General features: G+C 38.9%; 1 protein-coding gene across 4 annotated transcripts in view; it reads right to left on the reverse strand.

Annotated features, from left to right (window-relative positions):
• LOC120860308 (ubiquitin-associated protein 1) overlaps positions 1-17469 on the reverse strand; it is a 65914-nt gene extending 48445 nt beyond the window's left edge. For 2 of the 4 annotated variants that reach the window (XM_040236094.1, XM_040236091.1), the window contains exon 1: positions 16722-17225. The gene's annotated coding sequence lies outside the window, so the exon portion shown is untranslated. The other 2 variants (XM_040236090.1, XM_040236093.1) reach the window with 2 other exon arrangements.
• Between the last annotated feature and the right edge of the window lie 1506 nt (positions 17470-18975).

An 18975-nucleotide genomic window follows, 5' to 3' on the forward strand; every position in this document is an offset into this window, starting at 1 on the left:
TGAACACAAACTCTTTCAAAATATTAAAGAGGAAGGGATAATTTCCAAATCAGTTTATAGGGCAAAAAATTATCTTGATACAAAAACAGTCAAGACATTACAAGAGAAAATGATAGGACAATATCCCTCCTAAACATCAATGCAAAAATTCTTAAAAAGTTTAGTAACTCAAATCCAACAACATATAAAAGTATACCATATAGAGACAAAGTTGAGTTTTTCCCAGGAATGCAAAATTGGTTGCATATATTGGTTGAATATAATGAAAAATAACTGGTTGAATATCTTTCTAAAAAATTAATCAGTGCACCGGCTTCCCTGGTAGCTCAGAGGTAAAGAATCTGCCTGCCAAAACAGGAGACAGGTTCAATCCCTGACCTGGGAAGATCCCACATGACACCAAGCAACTAACCTGGTGTACCACAACTACTGAGCCCACATGCCACAACTTCAGAAGCCCACATGCCCTGGAGACTCTGCTTTGCAACAAGAGAAGCCACCACAATTAGAGTAAAGCCTGAGCAGCAATGAAGACACAGCACAGCCAAAAATTATTAAATATAAATAAAACTAAAAAAACATTAATCAGTGAAATTCACCATACTGGCAAATTAAAAAAGAAAAGCCATACAATTATCTCAAGAGACACAGAGAGTTCATTTAACAAAATTCAACACCCATTCCTGAAAACCTGAGTAAACTAAGAATAGAAGGGGATTTCCTCAACTTTAATAGATGCCCTCAATGATAAAGGGCATCTATTTAAAAAAAAAAAAAAAAGCCTACAGTCTACATCATACCTAATGGAAAAGACTTTTCTCTTAAGTTCAGGAATAAGGCAAGGATGTCCATGTTCCATCACTTTTATTCAATCTTGTATTGGAGGTTCTAGCCAGTACAAAAAAAAGAAAAAAGAAAATAAACAAGAGGCATCCAGATTGGAAAAAAAACTATGAAACCTTATTCTGGACAGCAAGGTCTGTAGAAAGTCTAGTGGAATCTACAGAAGAATAATAGAACTAGTAAACTATACACAAGTTTAGCAAGATTGGAGAACATAAGATCATTACGTAATTATTACATTTTATATCCTAGCAATGAACAATGAGAAGCTGAAATGCTAAAAATCATCATGTACAGTTTCAGTTCAGTTGCTCAGTCATGTCCGACTCTTTGCGACCCCATGGACCACAGCACGCCAGGCCTCCCTGTCCATCACCAACTCCCAGAGCTTGCTCAAACTCATGTCCATTGAGGCAGTGAAGCCATCCAACTATCTCATCCCCTGTCGTCTCCTTCTCTTCCCACCTTCAATCTTTCCCAGCATTAAGGTCCATTTCAAATGAGTCAGCTCTTCACATCAGGGGGCCAAAGCACTGGAGCTTCAGCTTCAACATCAGTCCTTGCAGGACTGATATTCAGGACTGATTTCCTTTGGGATTTATGGGTTTGATCTCCTTGCAGTCCACGGGACTCTAAGAGTCTTCTCCAACACCACAGTCCAAAAGCATCAGTATTTTGGCGCTCAGCTTTCCTTATAGTTCAACTCTCATATCCATACATGACTACTGGAAAAACCATAGCCTTGACAAGACGGGCCTTTGTTGGCAAAGTAATGTCTCTGCTTTTTAATATGCTGTCTAGGTTGGTCATAGCTTTTCTTCCAAGGAACAAGCGTCTTTTAAGTTCATGGCTGCAATCACCATCTGCAGTGATTTTGGAGCCCCCCAAAATAAAGTCAGCCACTGTTTTCACTGTCTCTCCATCTATTTGCCATGGAGTGATGCAACCGGATGCAAAGATCTTAGTTTTCTGAATGTTGAGCTTTAAGCCAGCTTTTTCACTCTCCTCTTTCACTTTCATCAAGAGGCTCTTTAGTTCTTCACTTTCTGCCATAAAGGGGTGTCATCTGCATATCTGAGGTTATTGATATTTCTCCCGGTAATCTTGATTCCAGCTTATGCTTCATCCAGCCTGGCATTTCACACGATGTACTCTGCATATAAGTTAAATAAGCAGGGTGGTAATATACAGCCTTGACGTACTTCTTCCCTGATTTGGAACCAGTCTGTTATTTCATGTCCAGTTCTAACTTGACCTGCATACAGATTTCTCAGGAGGCAGGTAAGGTGGTGGCCTGGTATTCCCATCTCTTCAAGAATTTCCCAGTTTGTTGTGATCTACACAGTCAAAGGGTTTGGTGTAATCAATAAAGCAGAAGTAGATGTTTTCCTGGAACGCTCTTACTTTTTCGATGATCCAACAGATGTTGGCAATTTGATCTCTGGTTCCTCTGCCTTTTCTAAAACCAGCTTGAACATCTGGAAGATCACCGTTCACATACTGTTGAAGCCTAGCTTGGAGAATTTCGAGCCATTATTTTGCTGGTGTGTGAGATGAGTGCAATTGGGCAGCAGTTTGAACATTCTTTGGCATTGGAATGAAATTGACCTTTTCCAGTCCTGTGGCCACTGCTGAGTTTTCCAAATTTGCTGGCATATTGAGCACAGTACTTTAACAGCACTGTCTTTTAGATTTGAAATAACTCAACTGGAATTCCATAGCCTCCTCTAGCTTTGTTCAGAGTGATGCTTCCTAAAGCCCATTTGACTTCGCATTCTAGGTCTAGCTCTAGGTGAGTGATCACACCATCATGGTTACCTAGGTCATGCAGATCTTTTTTGTATAATTCTTCTGTGTATTCTTGCCACCTCTTGTTAATATCTTCTGCTTCTGTTAGGTCCATACTGTTTCTGTCCTTTATTGTGCCCGTCTTTGAATGAAATGTTCCCTTGGTATCTCTAATTTTCTTGAAGAGATCTCTAGTCTTTCCCATTCTATTGTTTTCCTCTATTTCTTTGCATTGATCACTGAGGAAGGCTTTCTTATCTCTCCTTGCTATTCTCTAGAACTCTGCATTCAAATGGGTGTATCTTCCCTTTTCTCCTTTGCCTTTAGCTTCTCTTCTTTTCTCAGCTATCTGTAAGGCCTCCTCAAGACAACCGTGTACAAGAGCACTCAAAGTTATGAAATACTGTGGAATATATCTGACAAAAAAAATGTCTAAGACCCGAACACTGAAAACTATAAAGCACTGCTGAGAGAAACTTAAGACTATCTCAGTCTGTTCAAGTTGCTGTAACAAAATACTTTAGACTGGGTGGCTTAAAAAAACAGGAATGCATTTTTCACAGTTCTCAAAGCTTTGGAAGTTCAAGATCTAGGCAAAAGCAGATTTGGTGTCTGGTTACAGACTGCTTCCTGGTTCGTTGATAGCTGTTTTTTTTGCTATAACCTCACATGGCCACGGAAGCGGGTAAGGGACCTCTTTTATAAGGGTACTAATCCCATTCCTGAGCGTTCCTCCTCATGACCTAATTATCTTCCAAAAACCCAATCTCCAAATATCACCACATTGAGGATTAGGTTTCAACATACAAATATCAGCATACACAAATTATCAATCTACAGTAAAGACCTAAATAAATGGAGAGACAGATATATCATGTTCACAGGTTCTAACTCAGTATCTTTAGGGCACTGACTCTCCCCAAATTGATCTGTAGATTCAATACAATGGCAAACAAAACACTAACATGTTTTCTGTAGATAGTCTAACAAGCTAATTCTAAAATTCACAGAAAAATGTGAAAGGCCTGAACAGCCAAAACAACACTGGGAAACTTCCTGATTTCAGAATTATACAGCTACAGTTATCAAGATAGTATGATGGCATACAGACAGATAAGTAGATCAAAAGAACAGAACAGAATCCAAAATCAGATCCTCATACACACAGACGAAATATTTTTAAGGTGTAAGAGCAATTCAATAGAGAAAAGGTAATCTTTTCAACAAAAGGTGCTGGAACAAAGAGATATCTATATTGTAAAAAAAAAAAAAAAAACCTTCCATTCATACCTCACACCACATATTAAAAAATTAACTAAAAATGGATCACAGACTTTGTAAAATCTGAAACCATACAACGTCTAGAAGAGAACATAGAAAATCTTTCCAACCTGTGATTAGGTAACATCTTCGATATACCACCACAGCACGAATCATAAATGAAAAAATACACCATTAAAATTGAAAACTTCTCAAAAGACACTGCTAAGAGAATAACTCTCAAATGCATGAAATATAATTTTAAATGTTTATCAGCACAGAAAACTCAACAGTGGCCACAGGACTAGAAAAGGTCAGTTTTCATTCCAATCCCAAAGAAAGGCAATGCCAAAGAATGCTCAAACTACTGCACAATTGCACTCATCTCACACGCTGGTAAAATAATGCTCAAAATTCTCCAAGCCAGACTTCAGCAATATGTGAACTGTGAACATCCAAATGTTCAAGCTGGTTTTAGAAAAGGCAGAGGAACCAGAGATCAAATTGCCAACATCCGCTGGATCATGGAAAAAGCAAGAGAGTTCCAGAAAAACATCTATTTCTGCTTTATTGACTATACCAAAGCCTCTGACTGTATGGATCACAAGAAACTGTGGAAAATTCTGAAAGAGATGGGAATACCAGACCACTTAACCTGCCTCTTGAGAAATCTGTATGCAGGTCAGGAAGTAACAGTTAGAACTGGACATGGAACAACAGACTGGTTCCAAATAGGAAAAGGAATACATCAAGGCTATATATTGTCACCCTGCTTATTTAACTTATATGCAGAGTACATCATGAGAAACGCTGGGCTGGAAGAAACACAAGCTGGAATCAAGATTACTGGGAGAAATATCAATAACCTCAGATATGCAGATGACACCACCCTTATGGCAGAAAGTGAGGAAGAACAAAAGAGCTTCTAGATGAAAGTGAAAGAGGAGAGTGAAAAAGCTGGCTTAAAGCTCAACATTCAGAAAACTAAGATCATAGTATCCGGTCCCGTCACTTCATGGGAAATAGATGGAGAAACCGTGGAAACAGTGGCTGATTTTATTTTGGGGGGCTCCAAAATCACTGCAGATGGTGACTGCAGCCATGAAATTAAAAGACGCTTACTCCTTGGAAAGAAAGTTATGACCAACCTAGACAGCATATTCAAAAGCAGAGACATTACTTTGCCAACAAAGGTCCATCTTGTCAAGGCTATGGTTTTTCTAGTAGTTATGTGTGGATGTGAGAGTTGGGCATCCAAAGAAAACTGAGCACAGAAGAATTGATGCATTTGAACTGTGGTGTTGGAGAAGACTCTTGAGAGTCCCTTGGACTGCAAGGAGATCCAACCAGTTCATTCTGAAGGAGATCAACCCTGGGATTTCTTTGGAAGGAATGATGCTAAAGCTGAAACTCCAGTACTTTGGCCACCTCATGCGAAGAGCTGACTCATTGGAAAAGACTCTGATGCTGGGAGGGATTGGGGGCAGGAGGAGAAGGGGACAACAGAGGATGAGATGGCTGGATGGCATCACCTACTCGATGGCCGTGAGTTTGAGTGAACTCCAGGAGTTGGTGATGGACAGGGAGGCCTGGCGTGCTGCGACTCATGGGGTCGCAAAGAGTCGGACACGACTGAGCAATTGAACTGATGGTAGTTCAATTTTTAATTTTGGGGGGAATCTCTACACTGTTTTCCATAGTGGCTGCAACAATTTATATTCCTACCAACAGTGCATGAGGGCTCCATTTTCTCCACATCGTTGCCAACACTTGTTATTTGTTGACTTTTTGATAATAGCCATCCTGAGAGGTGTGAGGTAACATTTCACTGTGGTTTTGATTTGCATTTCCCTGATGATTAGTAATGTTGAGCATCTTTTCACGTGCCTGATGGCCATCTTGTATGTCTGCACTGAGAAATGGTTGCTTTCAGATATGGATAAAGAACTTATAAGATAAACCTGGGCCATTTGTTGTACATGAATATAAGAAAATTTCCAAAGATTTACAGGTGATATCAAAAGGCTACCAAATTCTTAAAAACTTGTGCATCAAAAATAATGACTATAGTTGTTTTAAACACACATTATAAAGCCACAAGTCTATGATGATATTCAAAGATCCATAGAAAACTATCAGAAAAAAAACAAACCACAAATAACCTACTACTCTTAAGAGATAACTATTATACCAACTTTGAAATTGGTAATTAAAAGAAAAGATTAAGCAGTCCTCATTCTTTTCCAGTAGAACTACACTTCAGGGTAACCCTGCTGATGAGGGAAAGCTCTTCTTCATAGAAGAAAGGCACCTCATAAACATAAATGTGAAAAAAACAGCGTGATGATACAAGTTCATAACTTCTAATTATATAATTGATTCAAGTAAGTATCATCAATGGAATGTAAATTATTAGGTAAAGATTAACAGGGAGCTTTATAATAGAAGGATGGGGCTGACACCATCTGAACATAACTAGAATCACAAAAAGTGGGACAACCATTCATTACGTACCTCCTGATGGGATGTAAAAAAAAGGACACAGCACCACTTCTATGATGGCTGCTACCCCCAACCAAACAACAGAAACATGAATTAAATCAAGCTTCGAACCCTTTCTTTACAAGAATGAGAGGAGCAAGCAAAAAAGACAACACAAGAACACACAGACAAATCCTAAATTTGGAATACCTTCAGGACAAATGGCCTGGTTTCTCCAATGAAAAGGTGATAATTACCATATCACAGAAGAAGTTAACAGACCTGAAAACCAAATAAGTGATAAGTATGGACCTGACCTGAGTTGTGAATGGAACAAACTATCTGTAAAGTGACAGTTCTAAGACAATAAGAGAAATTTTCATATAGGATGGTTATTACATTATATTAAGGAATTACTAATAATTGTTAGATAATAGCATAATTATATTTTTTAAAGAAAGTTAACAGTTTTATCAGTTAGAAACACATTATAATGTATTTATAGGAAAGTTTGAGATTTGCTTTAAAATATTTCAGGCACTTCCCAATCCCCAAAAAAGGGAGGAGAAAAGGCTTGAAAAAGATCAAATGTTGATCTCTGTGCAAGCTGGGCAATGGGCACATGGGAGTTCATTACACTTTCTCCTTGCTCTCTGGTACACTTTTAAATTCCCATAATACTGAAAAAATGAAAAGGAAGCCTAAGATATTTTTTAAGTGGTTTTATTGGACCTAGAACTGAACAAACCATTTTGTACAATAAAGAATTTGGTTAGCGTTTGTCTCTGGTTCTGGGAAGTGAAAGTGTAAGTCGCTCAGTAGTGTCCAACTCTCGACGACCCCATCCAGTGTTCTCCAGGCCAGAACACTGGAGTGGGCAGCCTCTCCTTTCTGCAAGGGATCCTCCCAATCCAGGGATCGAACCCACATCTCCAGCATTGCAGGCGGATTCTTTACCAGCTGAACCACAAGGGAAGCCCCTTTTTCTTGGAGGTATCCTCTAAATCCTTGGAATTTCCCAAGTGATACAAAAGTCTTTGTTTTTCTGGGTGGGCCCCTAGACCATACTTGGATGTTTATGTTAACAAGATGACTTAGGACAGAGGATGACCATACCAGAAAGACAAATCATGTGATTAGAAGGTAAAGATTTTAAGCCATGTAATATGTTCAACCTTGAGGGAGGGGAAGAGGAGGGCTGGAGATCAAATTTAACCTTGTGGCCAATGAATCATGCCTATGTAATAAGTCAATAAAATGAAATCTGGACACAAACTCTGCTGAGCTTCTCTGGTTAACAATATTCTCTGAATCTGGTGACACAATGATGTGTCAGGAGGGTGACACATCCTGCTTCCACCAGGAGAGTATTTTCATGTTTCTGACCTTCCCAGGTTTCACCCTATGGCATCTTCTGACTAGTTCTGATTTGTATACTTTTTGCTATAACAAGTCTGTAATTATAAATATAGCACTTTTCTGAGTTCTGTAAGGCATTGTAGCAAATTATCTAACCTGAGGGCTGTGTGGGAACCTCTAAATTTGTAGCCAGTTGTTTCAAGATGTTCTGGGAACCCTTGAGCTTGTGGCTGATATCTGGCCAGTCTTCTGAATGACTATGCCTTTAACCTGTGTGCATGTGTGCGTGCTTAGTCCCTCAGTCATGTCCGACTCTGCAACCCTCTGGACTGTAGCCTGCCAGGCTCCTCTGTTCCTGGGACTTTCTGGCAAGAATACTAGAGCAGGTTGCCATTACCTCCACCAAGGGATCTTCCCAACCCAGGGATCAAACCCACATCTCCTGCATTAGCAGGGGGATTCTTTACCACTGTGCCACCAGGGAAGCCCATTAACCTAATTCTAGGTAGTGTCAGAATTGCACTGTGAACTCATAAAAGACATTTAGGGGACAAGTGAGGAAATGTGAGTAAGTACTGACATAATATGATAATATGAAATTATTGTTGGGAGTTCCCTGGGGCTCCAGTGGTTGGGACTCAGCACTTTCACTGCCATGGTGAAATCCCTGGTCAGGGAACTAAGATCCCACAAGCTGTGTGGCCTGGCCAAAGAAAAAAAAAAAAAGAAACATTGTTTACCATAGATGGTTGGGCATGGTTAACAGTAGTGTATGTATGAAGAAAAATGTCCTCTTTTTAAAAAGTTATATAACATTCTAGTGTAAAATGACTATAATTTAACTCTAAAATATTTCTGAAAATAAATCAGACAGCAAAAATGTTGTTAAATCTTGTTAAAAGGAAACCCACAAGAAATTGTACACAATTAACTAAAATGAGTCAAAAGAGCACAGTAAGAAAACACAGGAATATGCAAACAGAATTCTAAAGTGAAGAGGTATGTTATTTGGCTTTAATTTTTCCCCCCAATGGAAAAACTAGCTATATAATTACTTTTGTGTGTGTGTGTTAGTCATGTCTGACTTTTCACAACGTCATGGACTGTAGCCTACCATGCTCCTCTGTTCTTGGGATTCTCCAGGCAAAAAGTGGAGTGGGGAATCATTTCCTTCTCCAGGGAATCTTCCCGACCCTTTGTTCCCCGCTTAAAGCTGGTTCCCAATCAACTTCTCTTGATTTAAAAAAATATCCCTGCCTGGTCACAACAAAAGGCAATTAATTTCTCAGACTTATCTGTCTCATTCATTTAACATCTGTTTAAGGTGTACCTACTATTACTGCCTGATACTTCTCTAAGTACTTTGCCCACAAAGGTTCATATAGTCAAAGCTATGGTTCTTCCAGTAGTCATATACAGACATGAGAAATGGAACAACTGATGCTGAAGCTGAAGCTCCAATACTTGGCCACCTGATAAAAAGAGCCGACTCACTGGAAAAGTCCCTGATGCTGGGAAAGATTGAGGGCAGTAGAAAAGGATGCCAGAGGATGAGGTGGCTGGATGGCATCACCAATGCAATGGACATGAACTTGATCAAACTTAAGGAAATGGTGAAGGACAGGGAGGCCTGGTGTGCTATAGTCCATGAGGTCACAAAGAGTCAGATATGACTTAGCGACTGAACACACACACACACAAACACATACACACTTCTCTAAGTGGCAGCTATAACAGGACAAAACATCTCCTTGAAATTAATTCTAATGGGGGACGTTCTCTGGTGGTCCACGTTGGGAACTGCCTGCCAATGCAGGGGATGCAGGTTCAATCCCTGGTCTGGGAAAATTGCACATGCCATGAGGCAACTAAGCCCATGTGCCACAACTACCGAAGCCTGTGCTCTACAACAGGAGAAGTCACTGCAACAAAAAGCCCTCGCACCACAATTAAGGAGCAGCCCCCACTAGCCACAACCAGAGAAAAGTCCACGCACAACAACGAAGACCCAGCACAGCCAAAAATTAAACAAACAGATAGACTATTAAAAGAAAAATCCAAAAAGACAAACATTAAACATAAAAGAATAAATTAAACTTACTGAGACTCACTGGATAAAATGTAGTATATTACCTTTAGAGAATAAGGATATTAGCTGACAGTGAAAAGGTATTATGCTTGTATTGAAGCACATGTTAGAAACTTTACATAATTTTCAAAACTATATGTTGAAGTCTTACTTAGTTTTGAAAATACCATCACATACATCATCTTATGCAAACCTTACATTCTATGAGATATAAGCAAGTATTCCTATTCTCGTTTCACAAACTAAAAAGTTCAAGTCTGAAAGAGATGGTTAGTTTTTAAAAAGGAAACTTGGAACTACAACTTTAGACCTTTAAACTCACTCTACAGTTCTGACCATTGCAATATAATCTCTCCAGGCAAAAGACACTAATTAAAAAGCTTATAATAAATTAAAAAATTTTTAAATCTCATAAAAAGTCCCAAATCAACCTCACATTATAGTAAATTCCAAAGTTTACTATGCAAAGTATGATCCTTGGGCCATCAACATAACCTGAGAATTTCTTTAAAAATGCACAATCATAAACCTACCCAGAACTACTGAATCAGAATCTACATTTTACCACAATCTCCAGGTGATCTACATGAACAATAAAATTTAACAAGGATTGAGAACAGTTTAAAAGAACTTTTCACAATGATAAAAATGTTTTATATATCCACTATCTATGTGGCTATCATATTGGACTGATCAAGAACAGTTCAAACTAGAATTCTGCCTAAATATAATTTCTTACCCACTAAATAAAATAAGCCTGTTACCGTAACATGTACTCTTTCACTGAATTCTGTCAGCAATACATACAGACCAAAACCATCTTTTTTTAAAACATAACTCAAAATGTATAGCTTCCTAGAGACATTTGGAGTAAGACCTATATTATTATAGAGTAAGTCATACACTATTACTGGCTGCATTATATAATTACATTTATAAAAGACTCATTTAATAATCTTCCAATAATTTTAATATGGGCTTTCAAAGAAGAAATGTTCCATTATCTTTAAATTCCGCTTATATAAAATGCTGAGATCTCTGAATAAGCCAGGTAAGTGAAATATTATTATAAAAACTACCTACTACAAGGATAAAGTTAGATTCCCTATTAAATTATAAGAACTAGGTGGAATTTCCTGTTTTAGAAAATGGATGGGACATTTGAATGAATAACAATAAACAATCAATAAACAATTCAAGACCTTCAGTGATTTTGAAGTATTTCAGAACAAGTTGGTTTCCTATTGTTTTTATCACTTGGAAATAGAATAACCTTTGACGGAATTCTTTGAGATTTCACTAGCTACCCCTAAAACCCACTCCACGTGAACGTGAAGTGAAAGTGAAAGTCACTCAGTCATGTCCCATTCTTTGCCACCCCATGGACTATAGTCCATGGAATTCTCCAGGCCAGAATATTGGAGTGTTTAGTCTTTCCCTTTTCCAATGGATCTTCCCAAACCAGGAATCGAACAGGGGTCTCCTACATGGCAGGCGGATTCTTTACCAACTGAGCTACCCAGGAAGCTCTAAAATCCACTCCACATAATAATTTGTAATCCAACATTGGACTTTGAATTCCGCTCACAGAAAAGAATCATTTATCATACATGGCGTGGAATAAGGTATAATCTACCAGAAGGAGGGAAAAAGGAAGCTACTGCCCATATCCTTCCCCAATGAACTCTAAAAGGAAATGTTAACACTCCCAACTACAGGAAGGTATTAGGATTAGGAAGATTTCATTCTTACCAAGTGAAGGAAGAAATGAGAAAGAGGATATGAACTCTGCCTGGGACTAAGACCATGATGATGAGATGCAGCACAAAACAAGCAAAGCCAGTCTGACCTTGAGTTTCCAAAGGATTAACAAAAGTTAATTTATTAATAAATTAATAAAGGTTAATAAAGGTTAGGGACAGGCCATCAAGCTTATCCCAACAAACAGTAAGAGACTGAGAATTAAAGGTAGCCAAAGATGGAATTTAGCATCACAATCTTTAAGTTTGTTTTTATCTATTTACCCATTAAACCTGACGGTAACTAAAAATTTTGTATTATACTTTTCTATAAACTATGAGGGACATTCTAAAGTATGGTATTTATGCAAGGACTCTCAAAAATCTAGGAAAATAACTTTCACAAATATCAAAGGTGTACTGTATAACACTATACAGTATTTGCAGTATAATTAAAGCCTGGTGGATGTTTTATATTTCAACGTGATCTTTGCCAGGATAAGGACATCCAATTCCCTAGAAGAACAGTTCCTTCTTATGAAAAGAACAAAAGTTTTTACGAGGTTTTAATACACAAAAGAGAAATTCAAATCCCTCAAGATTTTAATAAAAATAACCTAACAGGTAAGAGTTTAATATGGATAGGAGACACAGCCTAAAGAACTGGGCAGAGAGTTAAAAAAAAAAAAAGAACAACTATATCCTCCATCACATATTTTCTACCTGATTTGCAATTTTCATCATAACTTTTTTCTGGTCATGCGGCACGGCCTGAAAGATCTTAAGTTTCCTGACCGGGATTGAATCTGAGCCCTCAGCAGTGAAAGCACAGAGTCGTAACCACTGGACCACCAGGGAATTTCCCATCATAAATCATAACTTTAAATAGTTTCTCCAGTACTAAGAGTTATTTCATTCTTTTAAAAGTATCTAACTAAATTTAAATACCATAAACATATGATACTAATCCCACCTCCCCAAAAAATACCCCCCACATAAATAACTCATTAACTGTGAAAATGGACATATTTCTTTTTATTTAATCATGTAATTACATTCCACCTAATTATATAATACTATATTACTTGAAAATAAAGACAAAAATACTCTTCCAAAATGCTTCCGAATCAGCCCTTTGACAATTCACAATTATTCTTGATAAAACCCAACACTAGACAGACTAGACATCAAAAAATCTTTATGAACATATTTTAGTAGAAATCCTACTGCTCAGAATAAGTGACTCATTATCAATTGTTCACACAAGAAAACTCTCTCACTGTCAAACCACATGGTTAACATTTAGTAAAACGTATGTGTTCACTAAGTTGCTTCAGTCGTGTCCGACTCTTTGCGACCCTACGGATTGTAGCCTGACAGGCTCCTCTGTCCATGGGGATTCTCCAGGCAAGAATACTGGAGGGGGTTGCTATGCTCTCCTCCAAGGGATCTCCCCAACCCAGAAACTAAACCCAACTCTCTTACATCTACTGCACTGGCAGGCAGGTTCTTTACCACAAGCGCCACCTAGGAATCCCAATAAAATGTATACGTCATTCACAAACCTGTTAAGTTTCCCAGCTTGGGGAAATATATATAACCTATGTGTACAATTCAGGTTGTGCTTTTAAAATCCTTTTAAAACCCTCTGGCCTGGGATTTCCCTTTCGGTCCAGCAGTTAGGATACCAAGCTTCCACTGGATGAGGCATGGGTTCAATCCCCATTCAGAGAACTAATCCTCCATGCCATACACACAGCCAAATAAAAAAATATTTTTTAAATAAAAAATAATTTTTAAAAAACCCTCTGGTTCTTAAAACTCCAAATACAATATGAGCACAACTCCTGAGAAGCTGGCCTTCCTCATCAAGCAAATATTGGTATTAAATGTTAGATTAGATGCCACATGACACATAAACTTTGGTACTTATTAAAATAACATGCCTAGCAGAAGAGGATTTCCTAAATACGATACAAAAAGCATAAAAGTCTGAAAAGTTCATTCAGTTCATTAAAACCATGAGCTTTTCTCATCAAAAGACTATGAAGAGATGGTAAGACAAGTTAAAAACTGGGAGAGAATATTTGCAAACCATAAATTAACAAATAATTAGTATACAAAATACATTAAAAACTCTCAAAAATCAATCAGAAAAAAAGACGACTCAAAAATAGGCAGAGAACTTGAACATACATATCACAAAGATACAAATGGCTAATGAACATACAAAAAAGATGCTCAACTTCAGGAAACGCTAATAAAACACGGTAGATACTCTTTCAAACCCAAAAGATTAGAAAAAAATTTAAAAGTCTGACAATATCAAGTACTGGGGAGGAAGTGAAGCAACCAAAACACACACACACTGCTGGCTCTTGACTCAGTAAACCACAAGATTCACAAATACCATATACCAACTCAGTGAGTCAAACACTGGAAGTGTTTAGTAAGCATTAAGCAACTGACAATGACCAATCCAAAATTCTGAGAACTCAAGTGGATTACTGCCAAATACAAATTTTGGCCCTTGATGAACCAGGTCTAACCTGACTCAGCAATTACAATCATAAAAACTTTTAGTCCTTTATCCAGTTTACACAGTTCATTTTGTTAAGTACAAAATATTCAGGTATTTATTTCCTCCTAGAACTGATGACATCTTAAGCGACTTAAACTGTAATGAACTATTTGTCATTCCAGTTACGCTGTTTCAATTAGAACAAGCAGTTTAAAATGACATTACTTTTAAAACTCATACTTATAGTTTAAATTTACTTCATAGGAATTGGAGTGGCCCTGTGACCATGTAAGAGGGGCAAAATGATGTAACTATGATAGAGTCAGTGAAGTTCACTGAAGTAGCTCAGTCGTGTCCGACTCTGCGATCCCATGAACTGTAGCCTACCAGGCTCCTCCATCCATGGAATTTTCCAGGCAAGAGGACTGGAGTGGATTGGCATTTCCTTCTCCAGGGGATCTTCCCGACCCAGGGATTGAACCCAGGTCTCCTACATTGCAGGCAGACGCTTTATTGTCTGAGCTAACAGACAGAGTAAGGGCACTGAAACTGGACGAATTTAGAGCAGTTCCTTAGTTTAAGTTACTTAACTTTTCTGATCCTCAGTTTCCTCAATACCTAAAAAGCAAGGCTATCTTTGCCTACCCAAACAAATCATATGAATAAAAGTGAGATGATGTAAAGTGTTTAACGATGCCTAAGCTCATTAATATAGACCCAGTGTTAGCACCTATCCCTTTGTAAATCTAGCTCTCATCTAAAATTTTTAAAATCTGAAATGTTAACTCTCAATTCATAGGAAAATAATATTCTTACATTCAAATTATTTTCAAATACTACAAGACATTGTGTGCTAAGAAAAGCAACACCCTGATTACATCTTTCTCTAACTGAAAGGCTCTTTTCCTATAAGAAATTAGATTCTGGAAAAGAGGACAGATTTTCAGTTATCTTCATGGCACAGAAATAAGGATTCTCATGCTATGTGGGAAACTAAATCCAATTGATTTTAAGCTTCAATTCAAGGTTTTCTTGATTCTAAGAAGCTTATTTAATACTTAATGGTGGAGGTGGTTGTTTAGTCACTAAGCTGTGTCCGATCCTTTTGCAACCTCCTGGACTGTAGCTCTTTAGGTTCCTCTGTCCACGGGATTTCCCAGGCAAGAATACTGGGGTGGGTTGCCATTTTCTTCTCCAGGGAATCTACCCCACCCAGGGATCAAACCCGAGCCTCCTGCACTGGCAGGCAGGTTCTTGACCAATAGGCCACCAGGGAAGCCCTAATACTTACAGTACTGCATGCTAACTTTTGCATTTCTTGAGAAAGGCTATCTGAAGAAAATTACCTGTAATGATGACCAGATAGTAGCTTGTTTTTGGTTTTGGTTAGTCTGTGGAAAATATGGTTATGCTTAAAATAATCTACATATGGAAAAAACCTCAAAACATTCAACAATATAATTAAATAACAGGAAAAATGTATAGTACTGACAACTACACTCTACAGTAATGAAGATAACATTTATAATGGTGAAAAAATTCAGAGAAATTTGAATTAAACTTCAGGAATCCTCATTTTAAATACCTTACTATAGTCGAGATATCAAAGAAAAGTAGCACAAGATAAAGTGATATTTGCCAACCTAAGAAATGGGAACTAACAACTACTAATGAGAACTCATCACAGACGTAATACAATCATATCAGGATACTGCCTTCTTCAAAAGAAAAAGAAAAGCTTTCAGATATACAAAAAATATGTCATGATAAAAAAAAAAGTATGTCATGATGAAATATTGAGTCAAATACTACACAATGTAAAAATTTAGGAAGTTCTTATATTTACATAATTTTCTTCCATAGTTTTCATTTCCAAAAAAAACAGTTTCTTCCAATGAAGCTGTACAGTGATAGAGTCTCACTAGAGAAACATTAATTTTCCCATTTCCATAATTATAATGACTTATTAATGCAACACAAAGTAGGCAGTAATAAACATTGAATAAATAAGTCACAGAATGAATAGGATGGATTAGAAACAAAACTTTAATTTATAAAAGCCTACTATAAAAACACACCAAAAAAATCCTACTTTATAAAGTAGGTTAATGTAGACAAAGGAATTATTTTAGACCTCGGACATTTTACATTCTTTGCTACAAAATAATACAGAAACTTTCAGTTTAACTTTCAGTTTGGGACACTTACAAGAACGAACTGGATATCACTAAAGACTAAGTGCCCTGTTTTTCTTATCATCAAATCGGGAAAAATTCTAAAGAGAAAAATCCATCAAATCTACCCAAATCCTAAAACACTAATAATTAGAACTGAGGAAAGAAGCCCTATTAAGTGGAGTTAGAACAAAAGCTACTAAACAGATAACTAAACTACCAAATATGTTTTTGCAACACTCCATGGATCTAAAAACTCTGAAAATTTTATCTCACTTTAATATAAAATGTATTTTTATGGCCAGCCACACTTTAAACATGTGAAGACAACACAAAGGTCAGAGATCACAAGAGATCAAATAAATGAACTATAACTTCATGTTTCACAAGAAAGATTAGGAAGTGTTTCTGGTGGACTGGACAGATAAGTCTCTAACCAAGAAACAAAAGCAGCAAGACTAACATACCTGGAGAAGACCAGGCAATGTCGAATATATCCCCAAAGATCACTCGCCCCGAGTCTGGTCTCCTCCCTTTCCCCCTAATCTCATCGCCTCAGAGAAAACTAAATCTGTATCTCAAGTCCGCAGCTCTCTCTCAACTCCCCATCACTCACCTTTACTAAAACCTAGGTCCCTCTCTCTCCCCGACATCCTCTATTTCCCACCGAGCTCTCGTTCCAGACAGCTACGTACTGCGCCTATTTTCCAGCAGAACATTAGTCCCCTTAATCCGAACTCACTTATTTTTCCGCATCCCATCTGCCCTCCGCCCCTTCAATGCTGGTCCCCTCATCCCGTCCCTTCTCCCAGAATCCTTCCCAAGTCACCCATCTCTGGCCCCTTGGCCCTCACACCCCCTGAGCTGCAGCTCCTTCTTTCCACTCCGTCTCCAGCTTCCTCCCTGTCCCTCCCCCATCCGTCTCCCGGTACCGGCTCCCACTCCCAACTCCGCCCCTCTCTTCCCTCCCCCAGCGAGAGGCCCCCTCACCTGAATGCTGCAGCCGCCGTGCCAGAAGCCGAAAGGTGCTGCCGCCGACCGGCCTCCCTGGCTCGGTCCCTGCTGAGCTCCTGACGGCCCCTAGGAAGAGCGAACACTACCACCTCCAACTCTGCCCGCCCCGGGCCAGACCGTCACCGTAGTCACCGCCAGTACCACAGCCGCCATGTTGAAGTCCCACTTCCCTCCTCCTTCCCCTCACTGCTCCTCCCCTTTGGGCGTCTGACGTCGTGCCGTCGCGCCCCACCCCTCGAGCCAATGGGAGGAGTCATGGTGACGTAGCTAATTTCCCCCAGGAGCGAACATCTGCTGGTACCTGGAGGGTTGCAATTGGAACAAGTGAACCCGGCTGACTGGAGGGTTGGAGGAAAGCTGCGGGGGTCACCGACAGGGTAGTATGTAGGGGTTGGAAGAGCCTCCCAGGAGGAAGCCCGCGATCCCTGAATCTCAAAGAGAAGCACAAAGGCTTTCCAAGGGGACCTACTTAGAAATCAGAATGTCTGGCTTCAGATCCTGAGTCATGGACTTGGTACAAAGTCCTACCCTTTCTGGGCCTCACTTTCCCAATTTATAAATTGTAAGGGATCAGGATCCTATAAGGCCTTTTCAGAACAGACCTCCCCCCATGTCCTCCTCCTGCCTCTTGTCTGTAGAAAAATTTAGTCAAGGAATAAATTTAATCAGACAAGTCGAAAAAATACAGAAAAAAAGAAAACAAGCATTACAAACTAATACTTTAGCCATTAAACGAAGTTGAGGACCTTTATTTCTTCCTCAAGGACTATAGAAAATATTCTGAGCTATGTCATTTAAGCTGTCTTGCAGATACTGAAGCCCCTACCCCTGCCCCTCGCCCCACACCACCACCACCACCAAGTGGAAGAAGTTAATTATAGGCAAGCGAGAAGGAAATGGCAACCCACTCCAGTATTCTTGCCTGGAGAATCCCATGGATAGAGGAGCCTGGCAGGCCATAGTCCGTGGGGTCTCAGAGAGTCAGACACAACTGAAGTGTCTAAGCACACAGGAAAGCACATAGACCCCAAACAAGTTGGAACCAAAAGCTTTTAATTACCTCACCACCATCCAATCATAAGAATGCCCACAAGCTGACCACACCCCACTTCTTAGAAGCTATAAAACTCCTTACTACCCCCACCAGGGGTAGGACACACAATCTTGAGGGCATAAGCCCACTGTTCCCCTTTTGCCTGGCAAAGCAATAAAGCTGTTATTTTCTATTTCACCCAGAACTCTGTCTCCGTGTTTCTTTTAGGCACTAGTGAACAGAGGACAAATTTCAGCAACAAAATGAATGGGTTGAAAGGTGACCTCTAATACATCTCCCTCCAATTCTGACATTCAATGGATTTAAACCAGGTAATCCAATCCCAAACCTTTACTTCCTTCTGTTTCCTAGAATCAGGTGCCTGGATGTTCACAACTGAATGAGATAAATCTTTGTTCCAAAAAGTTCCTAGCTGGTGGGAGAAATAGAAGCATAAACAGTAACTCTAGAAAAAGAGTGATGGTGGCTTCAGTTGCTCTCGGAAAAAAATGAGTTTTAGCTAAAGGATTAGGAAAGATTTACATCTCTACAATTTCTTGATTCTACAGGTAAAGAATGTATACATTCTGGTATCTAATTCTCTAGCCCTATTTTCTAGAACTCCAGAGCAGGTAATTGTATTTTGAAGAGTGCAGCAGTTTTATTGAGAGAAG

This window comes from Oryx dammah, unplaced genomic scaffold, assembly GCF_014754425.2.
Source record: "Oryx dammah isolate SB20612 unplaced genomic scaffold, SCBI_Odam_1.1 HiC_scaffold_11056, whole genome shotgun sequence".
In the NCBI taxonomy this organism is placed as follows: domain Eukaryota; kingdom Metazoa; phylum Chordata; class Mammalia; order Artiodactyla; family Bovidae; genus Oryx; species Oryx dammah.